Source organism: Megascapheus bottae, chromosome 16 (genome assembly GCF_031878675.1).
Source record: "Megascapheus bottae isolate mThoBot1 chromosome 16, mThoBot2.hap1, whole genome shotgun sequence".
In the NCBI taxonomy this organism is placed as follows: domain Eukaryota; kingdom Metazoa; phylum Chordata; class Mammalia; order Rodentia; family Geomyidae; genus Megascapheus; species Megascapheus bottae.
Window position 1 is genome coordinate 32,272,211 of NC_143524.1, and position 22,915 is coordinate 32,295,125.

Here is a 22,915-nt window from a genome sequence, read left to right on the forward strand (position 1 = left end):
TGGGCCTGAACAGCTAACTAGAGGAAAGAAGCTTAGATCCACGCCAAGACGGATATCCACTAAAACCCTCACTGATATGACAGCTGAGTGGGAAGCAAATTTCTATTGTGTTATACCACTTCAATTTAGAGGTGAGTTGTGAATGTGTTCAGCTGCCCTGACTAATAGTGACCAAATTTCTGGGACTGAAGTGTGAAAAGAAATAAGAGAGGGCAGCTTGAATGCCATCAAGCACCTGAGAGGCCTGATCTCCCATTTTTTTTTTCCCTTCCAACTCCAGTTCAGGCATTCAGGGAGTACCAGTGCCCCACCTGCTTTGTAGCAGTTGCCAGCAAAGACCTTAATTTGCACTGATGCCCTTCCCCTGTCTTGCAGGGAGTGCTCTGAGAGTCCCAGAAAAGCCTTGTCTGGGTTGACCACGGAGTCTAGGACCCAACCTGGCAGGGACCTGGGAACCAATAACTATGTGGATCTCTCAAACCACATTCTGGGTTGAGGAGTAGGAGGAAATAGGGAGGGGCATTTAATATTTTTAGAGGTAACAACGCAAGAGAAATCTTTAGAGATGATCTGGCCCAAGATGTCACATGCTACAGATAGGAAGTTTGAGGCCCAAAAAGAGGAAATGAACTGTCCAAGCTATTAATTGAAGAATACTGGCATTATCTTGGTATTAGAATATTACATGATTTTCAAAATCTTTTCTCCTAGGCTATTCATAAGTGTGATCCTTATGCATTCTTCCATCTCCCATTCTTGTTCCTTTCTTTCTCTTTCACTTTTCTTTACTTACATCTATTCATCCATTCATCCATCCATCTACCTATCCACTAGTTCACTCATCCATGCTTTCTTTCTGCCACCCCTCACCAGGCAGCAGGTTATATCCAAACACAGAGTTGGCTAAAGCTTCTGTCCAGCTCTAAAGTTGCTACCTGCAGATAGATAGATAGATAGATAGATAGATAGATAGATAGATAGATAGATAGATAGAGGTGCAGTTCAGTGGACTGAGATGAACTTTCACTGCTCTACAAATTAGGTGGAGCTGGGGAAAAGTGAGAGTGATTTGTGCACTCTTGAGAGAGGCAAGATGGAGACTTCAAAGCAGGTCTTCCAACTCTACAAAGCTCTTTTCTTTTTTTTCATAGTGCAGACAGTTCAGACCTAGGTACACAGAGGAAGACCCAGAAAACAAAGTGAAGAAATGAAAATGATTGGAAGAGGCTAGGCTCAAGTTCACATGGCTCCAGAATTCTTCCTATGACCAGTTACTCAAACTCTTCCAGCTAAAAAGCACTTGTATCTCTATCTGCTGGATATCCAGCCCCATCTTAAAGCTTGCCATAGATTCCTACAGACAGGTCATACTTCTAGATGTGTGAGGGGAAAGAGCTCCAACCTTGTGAGTGTCTGAGGGAAGCCTACAGGCTAGGCCTACAGCACCTTAAGCTTCTAGATCCTGACTGGTGGTGGAGGCAAAAGGTTCTTCCTCTTCTCTTTGCTGCCCAATCAGTAAGGACATTCCCTCCTTGATCTTCCCATACTCACCCTCCTCTCTCAACAGGGAAATTACCATTCAAGTAGGTTTTCAGCTTCTGTCTTAGCCACACAGCTACCAATGGGAATCCAGTCACCAATGGCAATCCTGGTACTGCCCGTATCTACTACCATGCTGCCAGAGAAAAGTCCCAACTCCTCAGCTTGGCATATGAGGCTTTCCCTGTCTCACCTGACTTCTCCAGGTCCTCTCCCTATAGGTAACCAACATTCTTGTAACTCTATCACTTCTGACCATATTGTCTCCCCCTTTTCCTTGGCTTTCCATCTTCTGTTCCTTCTACAGGAGAATGTGTTTGTCTCTGTTTAGGAAAATCCTATCATCCCTCAGCGCCTCATTAATAGCCCTTCCCCTGGGGGTGAGGCTCCCTTTGGCAGCTGTGGTCATGAAGCGGAAGGAAGCAAAGGGCTTCCCTAAGGATTCTCTCTATCCACCTGGGGAGATAATGAATCTATCTCCATCGCCTGCTTTTTAGTGCCCAAGAAGGTTTATGGGAATAAGCCAGGCAACACTGATATCCCAGGAGTCTTTGGACTTTCAAGTGCCCTACAACCCCGGGGACTCTCGCCTCATTTGCTTTTTTTTTTTTTTGTCATGGAGCTTAAACTCTGGGCCTGGGCGCTGCTGTCCCTGAGCCCCTCAGCTCAAGGATACTGCCCTACCCCTTGAGCCACAGTGTCACTTCCAGTTTTCTGGTGGTTAACTGGAGATGAGTCTCATGGACTTTAGTGTGCAGGCTGGCTTTGAACCTTGATCCTCAGATCTCAGCCTCCTGAGTAGCTAGGATTACAGGTGGGAGCCACCACGCCCGGCCCTCATTTGCCTTCTTACAGTACAGATCTTGATGGGAAACTAAGGCCCAGAGAGAGGTCAGATGTTATGAGTATAGAAGAGTCTTTAGTGATTCTGGATCACTGTATAGCCTGAGCCCCACCACCGAGGGCAGGGAATCAACTCCAAGAGGAGCCAAGACAAGCATGAGCCAGATCTCCCACTCTTCCTAGGCATCTCAGGAACCTACCTTCCTGGCTTCTCTATTGGGCAGAGGCCCACTTGGGGATAGCCAGGCACATGTGAATATTTAGAACTGTGGAGAAAGCTACACCTGGCGCCTTCAGACTTTTCTGTTCTCCTAAGTAGTAAGATAGCAGCAAGGGCAATGGCAGAAAAGAAGAAAAAGCTACAAAATCTTGAGGGCCTATCTTTTACTTTTAATCCTGGCACCAAGCTTGTGGGACTGGTGATTATATGTCTAACGTGTCACAAAGAAAAGCCAGGAACTGAGAAGTTCCAAGGGTTTAGGCTAGTGATAAAGCTGAGGCACGAACCCGTTTACTGAGCTCTAGCACCACCAAACTGCTAAAGCCTGTGGGACAAAAGATCTGCTCAGTGGTAGCCACCCAGACTGTGTCTGGATGCCTTACCTTGGAGCTTGGTGCCCACAGTGCAGAACCCCTATGCTATGCTGGAGGAGCGGCATCTGGAGCCACAAGCGCAATCCAGCACTCGAGTCATTCTTAGGCCTTGGTGCCCAGTCTTGCTAGTGCCGGGGATGGAAACAGCCCCATGGAAAGAATCTGTGGTTCAGTGTGCCAGGCCACCTATTTCCTTGGTGACCCACAAAGGAACAAAACCTCACCTGAATCAGCTCATAGAGAAAGAATGGACATGGGAATGGGAGTTCCTAGGATCAGCTGACTCCCAGCAGAGAGGGAAGCCTGGGGACAGTCTCTCCCACCATGCTGGCTCATCACCTCCAGAGCAAAGGTACCAGGCTGCAGCCTACATGAGCTGCCTGCTTTCCAGTTATCAGACACCCCGAGTATATACCAGAGTACACACATCACCTAGGACCTAAGCACAGAAATAATGCTCAGGATTACACACTACAGCATGGTGCCTGCACATACAGAGATCACAAAGAACGAAGATAGAGTTTGCTGGGACACAACACCACACACTGAGCACACACACTCAGATATGGAGGAGAAAGGCACACACACATGCATAAACAACTCATGTATATACTCAGAGTACATCAATGATACAGTGGTGATAAATAGAGCAAATCTACTGTGGACACCCATACATCCCAAGCACTGCTACTTAGCAAGCCCCTCTGTTGGTGACAGCTCCCCACCTGCCTATTAACTACCTGACCCCAGGCGATGCTTTTCCTACAGCTTTTCTCCCATAGCAGAGACAGCTCCGGCCTACTTTGCCTTTGCCTCCCAGCTTTTTCTGACATCTTGTCTGCCATCTAGGTGATGCAAGATCCCGATTTCCTGCCTCTAGACCCTGCTCATCATCTATTGGCTTCCTGATATCCTGTCACTTGTTTGTCCTGCTGAGTCCCACCACACCCAGGCCAGAGCAACTGTATAACCAGTCCCTTCTGGGCTGCTAGTCTGACAAGGCACAAAGGGAGCTCATAGTTTCTGACTCCTTTTATTATTTTTTTTTTCCAGGACTAAATCACAAACTGCAAGAGACCCACCAATTGTGTTCTAGAAAGTGGTCGCCATGGCAACAGAGCAAGGCATCCCATTTCTATGGTAACCAGCCTGGTGAAGTTGTTGGCTGTTAAGTCAGACAAACCTACTAACGATCTGTTGACTTAAGAATATGTTTTATAAACCACCAAGTTATTTTTATTGTAACCCCACCCCTGAAACCATAAATCAAATAGACAATTTACTATCTTATTAAAATGACCAATATGAGCTATGACTTTCACTTATGAATTATTTATGCCCCAGTCATCTCAAGAAAGTGTGCTTGCCTTTCAGGGCTGCTCAGGGGTTCTCAGCGGGGCTCTGTGTTCTTGCAGGTTGGCATTTTAGGAAGAAGGTGCTGGTTGAAACATGGACCGGAGGTCTGGTCTGACAGCTCACTCAACTGTGTGACCTTCACAAGTCACATCTCCTCTCTGGGCTTCAGTTTCCTCATGGGGCACCTGAGGGTTGGACTTGATCCTGTCTGAGCATTCTGAGGCAGGTAGTTGGGACATATGATGGCTGATCAGGGGAGTCCTGGCTCACATCCAGGTCCCAGGTCCCCAGAGGCTGCAGGTCAGTTTTTCTGCCTAATTAAATCTGCCCAGCGGGGGTGTGCAGCTTGTGAGTTAATCCATGTGGAGTGAATGATGCAGAGCAGACAGAAGGGCCAATTGTCCTAAATAAATTGTCAGTTGAGTTGGATTTGGAAACTGAATTAGACTTGTCTGGACTTTCTTGGGCTGGGCATACCCACAGTGTGCTGAGCAGACCAGGCTGCTGGGACAGGAGAGGGGCTGGGGATCTTGTAGGTACGGTTCCTTTTGGGAGTCTATCTACTGCCTCCATCGTGCAGCCAGGGAGCAGTGGGAGGGAGGAGATCCACAATGCTTCATGGTGCTGTGAGCTAGGATTGTGTGCATCTGCAAGACAGCATGCCTTGGAGGAGCACGTTTGGTGACGGAGGGATAGGACCACAGATGGAACAAGTATGGCTTATTGTGTGTGTGTGTGTGTGTGTGTGTGTGTGTGTGTGTGTGTGTGTGTGTGTTGGCTATTATGAGGTGGTATGTTTATGCATGACTGTATATGTATGAGGACATGTTGGCTTATGGGGTATGTGTATGGGGCTGTGCATGTGTGTACATGAATGCCCACAGACTTGTGGTTTGTGGCATTTGTGTGCAGGTACGTAAATATGAGGTTTGGTCTACGGTGTGTATGTGAGCATGTAGTATGCATACAGGACTATACATGATGTATATGCATGCACGAGTGTGTGTATGGGTCATGCATGTTCTGCAAGGGGGAAGCTCTGTATATGTGCTGTGAGTACCTAGGTGTGCATATACAGGGCCAACTGTAGTCTATGGTGCATATGCACGTGTGTAGGAGACGAAGTGTGTGCATACATGCACACTTAGGATGCCTTGCTAATGGGGACCACATTCTCGTGAAATATCACACTGTGCTCTGGCATGGAATCTGTTACCATGGCCTTTAAGCTTTTGCCTAGCCAACTTTTTGCTTCCTTGAAGGCCTTTTGTATTCCAGATGTTGTTTCCCTTCTAGATCCCAGACCAAAAGCAGCTCAGGTCCTTCTATCTAGCAGTTGTGTTAAAATAACAGGACCTTAAAGTCAAACAAACCTGAGCTTTAGCCCTAGCTCAACTTGGGTGACTTTGCATAAATCCCCACTTCTTTCTTAGCCTTCATTCTCTGCCACCTGGGTGGCAATGATGATGACATCAAATGACACAGTGGGGGAGAGTAAGGAACAAGTGGGTACACAAGCAGAGTCCCTGCCCCACCTTGAGACCAGGTCCATACTGGTACTTCGGATCCAAGAAGCCAGGACAGACTCAAGCGCCAGGAGGCTCTGACACACGAGTCCTGTGAGATCCTGGGGAACAGGCAGCATCAGACAGCAATGGCCTAGACCTGGCCTAGAACTGGAGTTCCAATACTGGCTTGGCCACTTAGTCTGACTGCAGGTTACTAGGCTCTTAGAGACTCAGTCCCATCTCTTATGAATATGACAACAGTACCACCCATCAGGAAGTATGGTGTATTTGAGAGGTATGGAGGAAACATATAGGTGCCTAGAGCTTTCTCTGATACAAGGAAGAATCCTAAGGCAGGAGTCCCCAAGACTGCCAGTTCCCTGCCCACTGGCATCGTAGGAGTCTGGTTATGTTTTCCTCTACAGAGATTTTATCACAGCATATTGGCTTTGGTTTTTCCCAAATTGCTCGGGGACAGGCAGTGAGGAGGGAGAGAGAAATCCCTGCATTAGCTAAAGAGAGTGATGGGTTCCAGTTTTTGCCCAATTTGTTCTGCTCTTGCTGCACTTGTCTGTTGACAACAAAGCAGGAGCAGGTGACAGCCTTGTGAGAGCTGATGGCACTGCCCTCATGTGGCTTTTGTTCTGTAGGTGAGATTAGGCCTGTCTAAGACCTACCATCACAGCTTACAAGAAACATGTCCTCATGGGGATGAAGATCTGAATCCTCATAGTTACAGTTTCCAAACTGCCCCTGCCTTAGGGCTGAAAGGACACCAGGCAGAAAAGGAAAGGACATTCAAGGTCACAGTATACATGAGAGCCCAACCATAGCTGCCTGATGACTTCTGGCCCAACTGTGGTAACAAGATGAAAGACAATAGACTCATGGGTCTCGAACAAACCCTGTTTCCAGTGCTTTCTCTACACTGGCTCATTTTAGGCCTCTACCAGCCTGATGAAGCCCACCATTCAGAGGAAGAGCCTGAAGCCAGGTCTCAGAGTTCTCAGTGGTGGGTCAGCCCCACCCTGCCCCACAGCCCTATGCTTCACTGCCTCCTATAAGCCCCTGCAAACAGTCACACAGAGCAACACACTACATGAGACAGCTGGTCACTTCAAGGTGTGTCAGCCACTGGCAGGCACAAAGAGTACAAGGGTCTTAAGGTAAATGGGGCTGCATGGTCTCAGGGTGCCCCTTAAAAGTTCCTCAGGCCCGGAAATTCTTATTAGAAGTCAACATCCTGCTAGCTCCAGAGGTCAATCTCCTAGACAGAAGGCAGTAGAGTCAGAGACAACAGTGGATCTCTTCTCACATCTTCAGTAGCACCGCAGACTCAGGAATGTACCAAAATTCCACATGGAACATCCCTCTTGGATATCAGGAAAAACCTGTTTCTCTGTTTTCTGTCAGTGACTAATGGAGCATCCTGCCCTTCTCATTTCTTCTTGTATACTACCAGGGAACTCAGCTAAATTTTCTGCCCAATTCTACAATAATCCCTTACCTGGGTTTGGGGGCCTAACTACTTCTTTTCAATATACTCTTCTTTCTTTCCCTTTTTGCTTTTCTTTTTAAGGGATTTATTGTAGCTGTCTTACATTCTTTCTTGAGAAAGTCACATATTAAGAACTACATGAATGAGACTCTGGATTAGGAAGAAGGAGGCCGAAATAGGACAGAATGACCGCTCCTAGGAGACGTTCATGAGTCTCTCTGTGGTGACCGAAGACAGAGATCTCTGTTAGTCACCACTGGTGAGGTGCCAGTCAGGCCACTCATCCTGTCTTCAGACAGATTTGAGAAACATGTGTTTATTTCTTGTTGAAGTTGACCTCTGCCCTGTTCTCCCAGTTCTACTCTTTGGGGTCACCAGAACATACTGCTCCTCTTGCTCCCCATTACAATACTACTGAACACCTGTAGGTGTTTCCAGAAACCCCCTCCCCAAGCAGCCCTTCTGGCAGGCTGAACTTCCTTCATGCCCCCCACCACCTTGCTTTAGGCCTGCTTACATTAAGCACCCAGGGTCTGCTGCCTTTTGGAGTCCTTATAGCTACCCAGGTCAGAGCAGTGTTTAGCTTTAGGGTGACAGTGGCACAGCCTTCTTCTGTTTACAACACATCTTCACATATTGAAACACACACACACACACACACACACACACACACACACACACACACGTCACCAACAGGACAGTCTTTATAGAGTCCATTTGGTAGGTGAGAAAACAGACTGTGAGCTCTATGGAGAATCTAGGAATAGAGACTACTTGAAACCTTCTGGGAGCTTTCCTCCCAGTACCCATTTATGTATTTACACCATAAGGGATCTTGACTCTCAATAGACATGCTACCAGTGTGTATATCCGTGAATGTGTCTGGGGAGGGGAATACAAGATGGTCTTAATGGGATCAGGGAGGGCAACAGACATAACTGGGAGGAAACACACATGACTATCTGCTGTCCTTCCAACAACTATTCATGCTTTGTCCCAGGCCTGTGCAGAGAATGAGTAAAACCAGATACTGTCTATGGTAGGAAGACTGAGCAGCCAAGCGAGCAAATATATACCTGTATGTGGTAACAAGTGCTCCAAGCTTTGGGGCTAGCATAGCAACCAAGATGAAATGACAACTTGGTAGAGTTGGAAGGCTGGGTAAGAAATCAACTAGTGAAATACCAGAGAGAAAGGGAACAGCTCTCCATCCTTGTGTTCCTGAACCATCCCTTGCATCTGGTATCACTAATCACTCTGTCCTGTTACATCTTCCAGACTCTTCGTTTCCTTCCTACCTTACTGGCTATTCCTTCCCCTTAGTCCTTTGCCAGCCTCAGTTCTCAGCCTCTCTCTATCACAATACCCAGAGTGTCCTTCTGGCTCCTCTTCTCCATCTACGCTCACTGAGGGAGTCTTCAGTGACTGATTCTGTTTCATCATTACTCAGCACACTCCTCAAGAGTCCAGCTCTTGACCAGAACTCAGGTCTCTCCTCCTGGGCATCCAGATGGAGTTCTACTAACTTGCAAAAACTCAGTATGTTGGCTGAACTCCTGGACACCCTTCCACCCCTGCTGACTTCTCCATCTCATGAGATAGCAGCTGTATCCTCCCAGGACATGCTTGCCAAAAACCTTACAGTCATCCTCGACACCTCTCTTTCTGTCACACCTCGTGTTTAATCTGTAAGGAAATCCTGGTGGATCTGCTTGAAACTAAATCCAGACTCTATTCATCCCCACTGCCACAGCTCATGTCCTTGTCATCATCCTTCACCCACCAGGCTGCGGTTATGATCTTTGAACTCATCTGGTTTCCAACATTCCTGGAGATCTAGGACTACAGTCAACACAGCAGCCAGAAAAAAATCCACACACACACACACACACACACACACAGAGACAGAGAGAGAGAGAGACAGAGAAAGACAGAGACAGAGACACAGAGAGAGAGACAAAGTGAGAGAGAGGTATTGCTTGTCTTCTCAAAACCCTGCAGGGCTTCATTTTTTTTAAGAGAATCTAAGGTCCTCATGTTGTTCTGCACGTCTCGTCTGGGCCTCCATTACTCCTGAGCCTACCTCCCCTACCACCACCCTCCTTGTTTTCTCCAGCTTCACCTGCATCCTCACGTGTGCTCCTCAAATATTTTGCCTGCTATAGGGACCTTGTAGTTCCCCTGCCTACAACATTCTTTCTCTAGCATTCCCATAACAGGTTCCTCCACCATCACACGAAGCCCTACTGTGACCACTCTGCTTCAAATCTCAACCAGCAGACTCAGGCCAAGACAAGGAGAGGTGATCTTTGTCTAATGATCTAGACCCCAGTTACTTGATCTGATCTCAGTCTACATACTCCCACAGCATGCACCATCTTCTGACATATTAACTCTCCCCAGCTTTATTGAGGTGTCACTTACCTGTGGTAATAGCTATTTTAGGAGTCTAGTTGGTAGAGTGCTAGCAGTTCATACTACTTGATTTATTTAATTTTCGTGAAAATACAAGGTCTCTAAAGGCTGACACCAGGAATCTGGTCTGGCTCTGTCTAAAATTCCAGCCAAGTCCCTAATAAATATAACAAGGGAGGCCTATTCTCCAGAACACAGCTAAGCCTGACCATAGTCTATCATTTGTGTGAAGGTCATGGTTTGCATGCTCAGTCCCATCTGCATAATAGGTATATGGTTTCTCCCAGGAGCCTCTGGGAAACAAGCCACTGGTGCACCCTCTCCCTTGATGACACAAGCAACTGTGTAATTGCCAGCCTAGCATTACCACATCTGTGACTACACTGACAATATACTCAGTCCTTGGATTAAGATGTACATAAACTGGCATGGTTCACACTAACAGCATACACATCTAAACTGGCAAAAGCAACATCTCTAGCCACAAATCTGTAACTAAAACTGGCCCCAGACACCACCTCTAATTCAGCTCTGCTCTCATCAGCAACAGGCATGCTCAGTCTCCACAGAGATTATCCATTGTACTGATCATAGGTAGTGGTAAAAAACAAACCAAGTCTATTCTGGCAATTGGGAGTACTTTTTAACAGCAGACCATGTCTACACTGGCAGCAGGTACAGTTACGTTCAGTTGACAATAGGAACAATCAGGGAGCCAAGATCTGAGTAATGCAGTAAGGATTTATTTCTTGTAAGGAGGCAGATACATCTTTCCCTTCCCAAAGTTTGGCCAGCTGAAGGTGCTCATGTTAAGTCCAACTACCTGAGCCCCGTCTATGGGGCCATCATTGGCACTGGAGTATGGAATTTAAAACCCAGATATGGATGCTGGAGTGCGAAAATCTTGACTCTGAGCATCAGAGGTAGAATCTGGGACGCATGGTGTGAGGATGAGACCATGTCTATTCCCAGTCTTGAGATCACTCAAGGTGAGGAGCAACTCAAGCTGTGTGACTTCCAGTGCCCCGCACTCCCTTGCCACCCCACACCCAGACCTGGCTCGGCCTGTCTGGGCTTTAAAAAGCACCAGGAAATGTCACTTTCTTTTTGAGGAGGTGTGATGGGAGGAGAAGGCCTGAGCAGTTTTAGCAGTCGGTTTATTCAAAGGTTGGGAACAAGGCCTCCAAATACTGAAGCTTGTTTTGTAACTAGACTGGACCCAGCTCCCTTTGCCAGGCAATAGAAACCTGCATTATGCCAGGCCTGAGGGCTCAGGCTACCAGACAATCCAGAGAGGGCTTGGACTAAAGCTGTAGATTCCTATGTCTGCCCAAGCTAGGACATGGCTATGGACGGAGTGGGCTCTGGTTCATGGTCTAGCATCTAGCCATCTGTAGGCCATGAGCTGGAGCTTGACCAGTTCATAGAGCTGGTTCAAGGTGGTAAGCTGTACTCCAGCCACAGACTGCTGACTGGGCTGAAACAGTCAAGAGTGAGTGGATTTCTCTTGAAGAAAGAAAGACCCAAGGATATCCAGTCACCCACTGATTTAACTTACATTCATTCATTCAGTCACAAAATATTTACTGAGAGTCTATTATGTACCAGGTACTGCTTTTTACAATCATCTCATAAATAACAGCTTTAAATAAGACTTCTAGCACAGAGCTGAGCACATAGTAGGTAGATGTGAAAACACCTACTGTGGACTGGCCCTTAGCTAGGCAAGACCCATATGAGCAACGTAAAGTGCCCCATCTCATTCAGCCTGACACTAACTCCAAAGACCACACTGTGATCAGCTCAATTTTACCAAGAAAGAGAGGCTCACAGAGGTTAAGCAAATTGCCCATAGTTATACAACCAGGAAAATGATGCAGTTTGAATTTAAAATCCAGTTTTGTCAGTTCCAGAACACATGTTGTTTTCCACACTTCTACCATCCCCCCCTTCGAAATAACCCCAACTTAAGGAATGAATAAATGAATGAATAAAGGGAAGAGGATGCTTTGTGCTGGTGTATGTATCTAAGTGTGTAAGGTCATTGTAGTGCATGAGCGTGAGAAGCATGTGTATGCAGATGTCTATGTATCTGCATGTGGGGCTTTTTTTTTTTATGGAAAGGCTTTCCCTTGTTGTCTTGGTCTTGTGTGTGCTGGAGCTATACTTAGCTGCAGCCGTGACTGTAATGAGCAGTTAGCTGCACACCAGGCACTCATTGGGACCTGGTTTCCCAGGGAGATTGCTGGGGCCAGTGCATGTGTGTGTGTGTGGGGGGGGGGGGTGTGCAGCTTGGTGCTGGGAAATGCTAGAGCAAGGCTTTGGGAGATGGGAAGGCTGGCACTCACAGTGCTATGCTTTATGCAAATGGAGAGCTTTACTCAAACTGGAAGAATATGCTTCACGCCTGCAATATAGAAACCTTCATCTAGGTCCTGCCAACATCAGCTATTGGCCTCCCATGCCCATGCTCCCTTCACTGCCCTTGCTAGGCGATGAGACTTAAGCCTTGGTCTTCCAGAGCACCTTGGTGCTATCTCCTGTCAGTGAAGCTACACTGCCACCTTGATACACCCTTGTTTGGCTACTGAGGCTGGGGATCTGATAGGGAAAAGTGACTTCTGCCCATCAAACTCAACCGGGCACAGTGGCACACACCTGTAATCCTAGCTACTCAGGAGGCTGAGATCTGCTTATAGTTCAAAGGCAGCCAGGCCACTAAAGTCTGTGAGACTCTTATCTCCAATCAACCACCAGAAAACAGGAGTGGTGCTGTGGATCAAGGGGTAGGGCAGTAGCCTTGAGCTGAAGAGCTCAGGGACAATGCCCAGGCCCAGAGTTCATGCCACAGGACAGGGAGAGAGAGAGAAAGAGAGGGGGGGGGGAGGGAGAAGAGGGGGAAGAAGGGAGGGGGGAGGAAATGGGGAGGGAGGGAAAGAGGGCAAAGAGGGCAAAATCACAGGCATGTGGCACATTAGTCTGGAGTGCAGAGACCGGTGCCATACTCATTACCTTCCAGTGGCTGCAAGAAGAGGTTTGTGTGGAAACCCCAGACCAGCTTGAAAACTTCTCTCCAATCTGGTCCTGGTTTCTTCTCTTTGATCTGACCTCTCACCACTGAGAGTAGGCTAGGACTTCAGATCAGATTCTGCCTCCAGTTCCCAAAGTGCCATTCCACCATGAGCCAACCACTGTATTTGGCATTCCTACTTGTATCCTACCCTGCCTACCTCCCTGAAGTCCTCTTTCAAGCCCTTTCCTCTAGGATATTTTCATGTAACGTGAGTCAGGACTTCCTCTCCAGCTTCAAAGACAAGCAATAGAAATATTTCCTTCTAGCTCGGTGCTGGTGGCTCAAGCCTCTAATCTTAGCCACTCAGGAGGCTGAGATTTGAGGACTGAGGTTCAAAGCCAGCCAAGGCAAAATGTCTGTGAGACTCTAATCTTCAATTAACCACCAGAAAACTAGAAGTGGCTCTGTGGCTCAGCGTGTTAGAGCACTGGCCTTGAGCTGAAGAGCTCAGGGATGGTGCCCATGCCCAGAATTTAAGTCCCATGACTGACAAAAAAAAGAAAGAAAAACAAGAAAAAGAAAGACAAAAATGTTTCCATCCATCCATCTATCCATCCATCCATCCACCCATCCATCCATCCATCCCCTCATCCATCCATTTGTTTACTCATCCATTCAGTTACCCACCTAGCAGTATACCCATCCATCCATCCATCCATCTATCCACCCATATATTCTTCTATCCATCAACTCATCCACATGCACTCATTTATTCACTTTTCTTTCTTTTCCCCCATTTTATTAGCATCAATTAACTGTGCAAAGGGATTTTATTTTGACATGTCTATATATGCATATAATATCCTTTGATCAGACTCATTCTTTCTGTCACTCTACCTCATCCCTGTGCCCCCTCAACTCTTCATTCATTCTTTAGTGCACTTGCCCATCAGTCATCTATCCATCCAACTATGTCATTCTCACCCACAGAAAATCTGCATTCTAGAACACAAAGGAACACTGACATGGCTCCAGTTTACCATCTTCATTGGCAATATAAGACCTCGGATCTAACCCTTCATTTCCTACTTTCTAATAGAATGGTCTTATAAAAATATACTAATTTCTCTGGACCACTTTTTCCTTCACTTGCAGAATGGCCATACCATCTAAACCTTCCACCTCATAAAGTTGTTGGGATGAAGCCTGTATTAGGCTCAGACAATTCCATTTTGGAGGTTATATATGGCTGACGCCAAGAAACATCCAGCTTCAGTGGGTGAGTAGATTAAGGGTCTAATGTTAGAGAGCAAAAGTCTCTGGAAACACAACGGACAGAGTCAGTTTCTCTGGAGGTGGTAGACAGGAAAAAGTTCTACGAAGGAGAGACCAGGAATGTTGGCATCCAATGATGCTTCATTTCAGGTATACAGAGGAGAAAGAGGACATTCCTGGTCCAGTAAGCAGTGTAAACAAAGGCAGGTAGGGAGCTAGAGTATGCTAGGAGAAGCTGTAAGTCAAGAGTGAACAGTCTGCAAAAGGAGGATAGGTGGGATTTCCAAGGATGGCCCAACAGCTTTGGAAAGGGTTGTGGATATGCCAAGCCTCTGCAAGCCACAGCTAACCCTCATGATTCCTAACTTGGAGGCTTGCACTCAAATCCCCAGACTGCCAGACAAGAAAAAAAGATTGCCTGGTGACAGCCAGGCCTCAGGAGACACAATTCCTGTCGCAGAGAAGGGAAGCCAGTGCCTAGCACTTCTGACCTTTGTGCTGCTAAATATATCATTAGTGACAGTGGTTCATGGCCCTGAGGCTGTGGGGCCACTAGATGAGGCTTCCACAGCCTTCCTCCACATTTCTGTGGCTCAGCCAGCATCTTATTATTCCTTAGGGAATCTGACTCCAAAGCTGAAGTGAGAGGGATTCCCTAAGCTACCAAATCCTCTACTCAGTAAATGGCTCCTAGGTGTCAAGCACTGGGCTCAGATGAGGGTTTTGACCAATGTGAGATTCATCACACCACGGAGTCAAAACTGTCATTTCTACATTGCATGTAAAGAAACTGGGGCTCAGGCCATGGTGGTATCATGCTTGCCTAGCATGCATGAAGCCCTGGGTTCAATTTCTCAGTACCACATACACAGAAAAAGCCAGAAGTGGTGCTGAGGCTCCACTCAAGTGGCAGAGTGCTAGCCTTCAGCAAAAAAAAAAAAAAAAAAGCTCAGAGACAAGCCTAGGCCCTGTGTTCAAACCCCAGGTCTGACAAAAAAGGGAAGAAAAAAGAAAGAAAGAAAGAAAGAAAGAAAGAAAGAAAGAAAGAAAGAAAGAAAGAAGAAAGTAAAGAAAGTCCAAAACCTAGTCCTTGCCAGGTCCAAAGGTCCATGCTCTCCTCTGCACTGCTCTCTTCTCACATTCCCTGCCCTTGAGGTCTCCCTGCTGTACACAATCCTCCTTAGAATAGTATTTTCTCCTTCACAAAGCATCTCAAGAGGTTGTGGCACCATCATATTCTTTTTAGAACCAGGAAAATGGAGGACAAAAGACATAAGAGATGTGTACCAGGTAAGTCAGCTGGTCAAGGGCCAAATGAGGATCACCCATGGCAACTGCTCAGGGCCCAGCCTTAGCAGATGACTGCACATGGCTTCACAAGAGCCCAGCTGTGGCCCTCACTCCGGGGCTCTGTCTAGCTCCAGGTAGCCCAGCGGGTGATTATGTTCCTTACAGCTGCTCAGAGAATCCCTGAGGTTGAACATAAAAAATTAATCTCTTACTATTGGCCCTAGAGTACATTCATAATCCTGTTCTGGTGACAACACCCAAGGTAGCCTGCTCTACCAACCTGGACATCCCCAGCGAACCACCAGGCAGACCTGGGGCCCTAGAGAAGTCTACCCAATAACAATGCTTGTTTGTCAGTTCATATTCTCCTCCCAGGATTGGCAAGATCAGTATTTAATGCATTATGTCCTAGAAAGGAGCCTTATCTGAAAAAAACTAGCAAGAGTGACCATAACATATAACGTGCATACTTGTGTGCCCTGTGGACTGAGCTGAAGAGCTCTCTATGGCTTATTTCATTGGATTCCCACAACAGCCCTTTGACCTGGGTGACTCGGAAGCTGAGGAAGCTGAGGAGTACAGAGGTCACACAGTCAAAGATCAGGTTTGGGCCTGGGCAATTTGGCCCCGACGTGGCCAGTTCAGTCATTTCTCTACTAAGTATCTCCTCTCAGCACACCTGTAGTAGGGAGTAGAGGAACACTGTTAAAGATAGGAAGAACTGAAACAGTCTTTGCCAGGGTCTTGCACCTAGCTCAGAGAATGGTTTGCATAGCCCTCTCCCAGCCTGGTGGCATCTCTATGTGGCCCCAAATAAGCACAGCTGGCCTTCAGAGAGAAGATAGAGGTTACCCTTACAGTGAGGTATGAGATCTCTCCATAGAGGACCAGCCTGTGCCCCTGTGGTCAGTAGGAGGCAGCAGAGGGCAATGTGTGTATAATCATACAGTCCTCTGGGCTGGCCAGCTTAAGAAGACTGAGGAATAGACCTGCAGTAGTACCTACCATCAAGAGCCCAATGCTATCCTTTGTGACCTATCACTGTCCTCCAACTCCCTGAACCTGGCATGAACATGCTTCCTCACTGAGCCTTGAACCAAGCCACCTACCTGTTCAGGCTTTTTGCATCTCTCCTCTTCTCTGTTGCCAGATGTCACATGACTCCTTCCCACCCTTTCTTCCCCGCCATAGGAGTTAACACTGCTCTGCATCCCAGACACACACATCCTGGTGCAACTACTTTTTCTTTCCATTTTTCTCTACACTGTAAAGGAAGGACTTAATTCGAGAGCATAGTTTCTGGGGTTTTTCTTGGTCCTATACTCAGCTGTCAAAGCAGTGCTTGCCATGACAGGCCTATGTTGATATCTGCTGGCTGAACTCATGAGTGCATGTATGCTAATGCAACTCAGGCAAGCAGGTGAGCAGATTCTATGTGTAGACGAGGGTGTGGGAAAAAGATCCCTCCCTGTACAGCAATGAGAAGGACAGGGACAGTGGAACTGCCATAGGCCATGAGACAGACAGGAGCAAGGCTGGCAGGCTGAGAGGGGACAGTCTGGGAAGGGCCAAGGTGGAAGGGGCATCTAAGGCCTAGTACAAGCTGGACAATGCTTCCTTTGGCTTCTGTGGCTCAGGCCCAAGTAGCCTCAAAGTCTGGGCACAGTGAGGCTGGCTCCTGAAGCCCCCTAAGCTCAGCTGTCCAGGGCTGCCCCTGCTAATATTAGCCCGTCTCCACCCAGCCTGGCGTCAGCCTGGCGGGGTAGCCCAGCATCTGAATAAGCCCTGTTCACTGGCATCAATAGGCCCTAAGCCCATACCCCAGGTCCTAACAGTCTAACATACTGAGCTGAGAAGCACAGCCCTTATCCTATCATCCCATAAGACTGGCACACTTGTCAGCATCTCAGGTCCCTGAGGTTGGCTTCTAGCCTGAGCTTAATGTCAGTGACCTTCCCTTCCTCCCTCCTTCTCACAGGGCCAGTGGAAATTCTGTCATCTCTCTCTTATCTTACTCCACCTGGAGAGGAAGGAAGCACTGGAATAGACCACTACAACAGATGGGGAGTACAAGACTCACAAGGGGAGCAACCTGCCCAGGATACAGAGGGGTGCTGTGGTGGATGGAGATGGAATCTAGGTCTGCCTCCCAGAGTGACATTCCTGAAAGCCAGTCCTTAGGAGACTAAGGAAGAAGGGACTCCAGAGGCTAGTGTAGGTAAGGTAACCCCTAGAAGAAACATGAAAGAAAAAAGCAGATGGGGAGCAGGTGAGGATTTGGGTCTTCTGGGGGCACCAGCTGGTGTAAAGAAGATAATGGAACCCACAGTAATTAAGCACTTATTATGTTCTAGGCTCTGGGCTAAGTGCTTAACACATTTAATCCTCCCGACTTCCCTATGAGTCAGGTGCTATTAATAGTCTTCTTTTGAGGCACAGACAGGTTAAGGAACTTGTCCAAGGTCACACAGCTAGAAAGTGTGGAACTGGGATTCGAATGCAGGCCTCTGGCTCTAGAGTCTTGCCCTTAAGAGAGGAAGGGTTATATTGCCAAGGTCAAGTAGATAGGAAGTGTGGTGTGTGTGTGTGTGTGTGTGTGTAGCCTATACTTCTATTTTTAATATCTTTTTATTGTAATTAATAAAAGGGTTACATGATATTTACCAGATAGAAGGTGCATTAATTCACATACATTGATACCCTTTCACATGACTTCTATTTTTTTTAATTGAAAAATGACTGAGGCTCCAAGATGAGATATTTGGGATAAAAAACATCCTAGACCTTCAAGAGGAGGAGTCTGTTTTGAAAGCCTGTGACTAATACCTAGAACTTCCCACAAACACAGCTGACAACTATGTGTAAGAGGACAACAAGAGGGGATAGGAAAGGACTCTGGGAGTGGAAGGGGGGACAGAGAGAGAGACCTGGCTCACCTTTAGGAGATATTCCAAGTGAACTTGGACTTGGGGATTAAGTTGGCAAAGCAGGACTTGGGAACTTGCATGTCTGGGTTTTGAATGCTAATGTCGTGTCCTGTGAGTCTGGTTGTGAGTACTGAAGCAGAGGCAGTGTGAACCAAGGTATGAAGATCTTCCTCTGCTCCAGGGTGGCTACAGTGACTAGGACTGGATCCCCTGACTGAGGCATCTAGCACTGCTCTGCCTTGGCCTCTTCATGGCTGTGCCAGGATGAGGAAGAAAGGGATTATGGTCCTAGGTGAAGCAAGGTAGCAGTAGCCAGAGACAGACTGAAATGTGAGGCAACCATGTCTAGCTAACCTTGATCTCTAACCCACCATTTCTTTTTTTTTAATTCAATAACTTTTTATTTGTCCTTTTTTGAGGCAGGGTCTTATTAGGTAGCCCAAGTTGGCCTCAAACTCGCCATTTCCTCTGGTTACTGAGTGCTGAGATTCAAAGTGTGAAGTACCACACCCATTCTTTGGTAAATACTTAGCACCACCCATCTTGTGCCAGGACCTGCTCTAAGTTCCAAGAATAACATAGCAGATGTGTGTATGTGTGTGTGTGTGTGTGTGTGTGTGAGAGAGAGAGAGAGAGAGAGAGAGAGAGAGAGAGAGAGAGAGAGAGAGAGCGCTCAACTGATCTCATGCAAGCAAGAAAAAGAGAACAAGCAGGTGAGCAAGCAAATATAATGTACAGTCTGTTAGATGATAGTAACTGCCACAAAGTAAACAGGGTAAGGAAAGGGGTGGGCCCAGAGGGTGCAATCTGAGAAGATGACACTTGAGTACAGATCTGGAAGCAGGTGAGTAAATATCTGCTGAAAGGCCCTGGGATAGAGGGGCCCCAGCAAGGGCAGCCCAGAGACAGAAATGCAGACTATGGGCCACAAAGAAACCAAGAGGTCCGCAAACACAAGTGGGACACAAGCAGGGAGAATAGGAAGGGGACATTTACATGGACACTTCCAGCCCTCGGAAGAACCTGAATTTTTCCTTGGAAGGACCAGAAGCCACAGTGGAAGCAGAACAGAGAACTTATGTGGTTACTGGGGTGGCCCTGGCTTGTCCTGTTGAAAAGGGGCTGGAGGCAGGGCTGAGGTGGGGAAAACAGAACCCTTAGCAATAATGCTACAGGAAAGAATATGGTGGCTTCAAACAGAGAAGTGTGAAGACAAAAGGACTTGTTGACATGTGAGAGAAAGTGAGGAGCCCAGGATGATCCCCAAAGCCTTGGGCTGAACATCTGCATAAAGGGAATGTGGGGGAGGAGGGTGGGTGCTCATCCTTTGGCTCCATCATCCTGCCACTTACCTGGCCACCAGGAAAAAAATCACAATTACCCACACAGTTCTGACACCCTGCAAAAGCCATGCAGCCCCCTGCATCTCAAGGCCTCCCTTCACTGCAGACCATGGCCTACATGAGCCTTCTCCAACTCAAATATGTGTGAATCATCCAGAGATCTCGTTAGAATGCAGATTCTGACTCAGGAGATTTGAGCTGGGACCTGAGACTTTGTTTCTAACAAGCCCTCTCCCTGCTCCCTGCTGCTGCTGCTGTTGAGAGAGCATGGTACTTCTGAGCCTGCCTGAGGCCTGGTGAGTCTGTCAGGGATGCTGTGAATGAATAAGTGAGGAAGGCTGAATGAAGAAGAGAACCTTTTCAAAGCCCTTCACCCAGGGCTCTGACCCACTTGGTGTTGGTCCCTTGCAGCTCACCCAGCTATGTCATAATATGGAAGGAGAGACAAGGAAGGATTTGTTTGGCTCCTCCATAATACTAAAGTACTGAGTTTTTGGACTCTTAGAATTCATAGTTAAGAGGCTCGTGGTTCTGTAGACCAATCTCTGTATATTGTAAGTGGAGAACTGCCATCTGAAGGCCTTTCCCAAGGTAGCCAGGTTGGTTTAGTTGTGCGACAACAGATCTTCCTCTGGTCTACTTGCTTGATTCCCACAACCTGGGTTTTGTAAGAGGCCTCATGGATTCAAATACTTAGGCTACTAAGTCTCTAATCCTCAAGATCAGAGACTGTCCCCAACCCCAGGACAACTGGCTTCTAGCTTCAACCTAGGTGATTCAATGGCCAGCTTAGAACCCTCAATCCTAAAAGAAGTCAGTGGGGATAGGAGCAGCCAGGCTAAGTGCTAGACAGCTGAGGGATGGAGCACCTATTCAGCACATAGCAGAAAAGATAGTGAAATAAGGAAGGGGAAAGGGATGTACAAAATCCCAGAATGTCAAATGAGAGCTGAAGACCAGGAGGCCAGAGAGGAACCTGGCAGAAGGGATCAGCAGGAGACATGGCCAAGGGCCCCTGAGCAGAAGGCCTCAAATGTGGAGCTGAGGAGCAGCCAACATTCCTTCCATGCATCCTCTCACAAGGATGACTTCACATCCTCTCCAGTTCCTCTGCCATTTCCCCTCAGCCTGGAACTGTATTGATGGGGTAGGAGGCTTTGGGGGCACCTGTGAGGGTGCCCTCTTCCTTAAGAATTTCAGAGCCTCTAGACCCAGTCCTTACCTATGATCCACGTCAGAACTTACTAACGATCCTTGTTGGGAAAGGGTGCCTGATATTTGGAACCGGATGGAAATTGAAGCCATGGAAACTCAGGATGATAGCAGGCTGCAGGCCCCATCAGCTCTAGACCCTCTAGAAGCAGCAGCACTGAGCGGTGCTTACAGATGGAGCCCCTGAGTCAGGTAGACCACTCGTGAGCTAGGTGTCTGTGGACATGTTACTTCACCTCTTTTAAGCCTCACTGTGATATTGGCATGATGATAATAATGCAATCAATCCCATGGGAGGCTTATGAGAATATATGTCATGAGACAGTGTCTGAAACACAGTGAACACTTTAATGAATAAGAGTATTATAAGTCAGGAAAGGAAGCATTCTGCAAAATCATGCCTGGAAGACACTAAGGATTTGGGCCAAGTCTGGGGTGACTGACCGGAGGAAGTGTCAAGCAGCTACATACAGCCTGGGAGGTCAGGAATTGGCTTGTTCTCCCTCAGGGGAGGAAATCAGTGAAAGTAGTAAGAGAACACGATGGGTTCTTTTAAAACTGAAGACCAAAACAAGTACAAGTAGTCAGGTCCTGGGCCAAGAGCCTGGGCTGTGATTTTTGAGTCTCATTGACTCTCCTATGGTCTTGGACAAAGTATCTGTTTCTCCTACATGGTAGGCCAAACATTGTCAGGCTTTTAAACTTCTCAGAGGCCCACCTGTGCACTTCCTGTTTAAAACTTCTAGTTTTAGCAAAAGAAACTTTAAGTAGTTTAGCCACAGCCTCCCATCCTTGATATCTGATCATCTCCATGTCTGATCATCAGACCTAGCTCCACGGAGAATCCTGTTGTTAGGTTGGTTTGGCCAGAATCCCTTATCCTTGATGCTTTCTAATAGCAATTTTCTATTCAATGACTCCCACCTTGCTTCTTGCCTGTAAATGCCCACTTACCATTCTGAATTTGGAGCTGGCCCCACTTCTCTCTCCTAGCATAAAGACCCCATTACAGCAGCCCATGTCTCTTGTGATACTCCTGAATAAAATCCATCTTACTGCAGACGTGTGTGTTAGCATTTATCACAGCAGCAGTGACTGGAGGTGGCCTGGGAGTACCCACTGGCCCCATCAGTCATATGTACAAGGAAAGCAATCAGTCCCACACATGTAGTTCTTAAAAAGTCTGGCATCCACCTGCCCCCAAAGCCTCTAGTCCCTCTTTTCCTCTGAGCCTCCTCCAGGGGTGGGAAGCTGGGACTGGAGTTGTGTCCAGAATGGTCCAAAGAGTGACAGGAGGGAGTGGCTCAAGGCCCTGACCTTTTGGTCCAGAGTGAATACACTGGTCATGAGACTGCTCAGAATAGCCAGGGAACTATATTCAGCTGTTGTGGGAGGCCCAAAATTCCTGGCACAGGCAATGGGTCCTGGAATGAGCCCCTACCAGATCCCTTCCCTATTTCTGTGACAACTCATGTACTTCTCTGTGAGACTCCAGCCAATAATCCCAAAGCTTCTGGGAAATACTAGGCCTCCTGAGCACATATTCTACCCCCCACCCCCAGCCTGCCTTTAGAGACTCCAGTGAGCCCAGAGTTAGGCAATATGAGTTCTACCTGTTCACATGTCATCCCAGGCAAAGCACTCCTCTGACGCTTCAACATCCTCATCTGTCATAATGGCTCATATTCTATTGAGTATGTAAGAAGTTTGGGGCCTGATGGAAAGACAAACATGAATCAAACAAGGCTGTTAATATGTTATCACAATTAGGTAGCTACTCTGAAGGGAAGGAAGCAGGTCTGGAACCCTGACCCAGCCTGTGTGATTCAGGAAAGACACTACTGAGGAACTGCTCTTTGAATATTAAAGATTAAAGGTAAAAGATAAGAGGTTCTGGGTGCTGGTATCTTTGCCCATAATCTTAGCTATTCAGGTGGCTGAGATCTGAGGTTCACAGCATAAAAGAATAGGAAGAAAAGTCCATGAAACCCTTATCTCCAGCAAAAAGCCAGATGTTGAGGAATGGCTCAAGTCACAGAATGACAGCCTTGAGCAAAAAAGCTAAGGGACATCAGCCAGGCCCTGGGTCCAAGCCCAAGTAC

At 47.2% G+C, this 22,915-nt stretch overlaps 1 protein-coding gene across 1 annotated transcript in view; it reads right to left on the reverse strand.

Annotated features, from left to right (window-relative positions):
* The window catches only part of Kcnc1 (potassium voltage-gated channel subfamily C member 1), a 41,826-nt gene that overhangs the window by 11,744 nt on the left and 7,167 nt on the right, over positions 1 to 22,915 (reverse strand). The window lies entirely within an intron of this gene.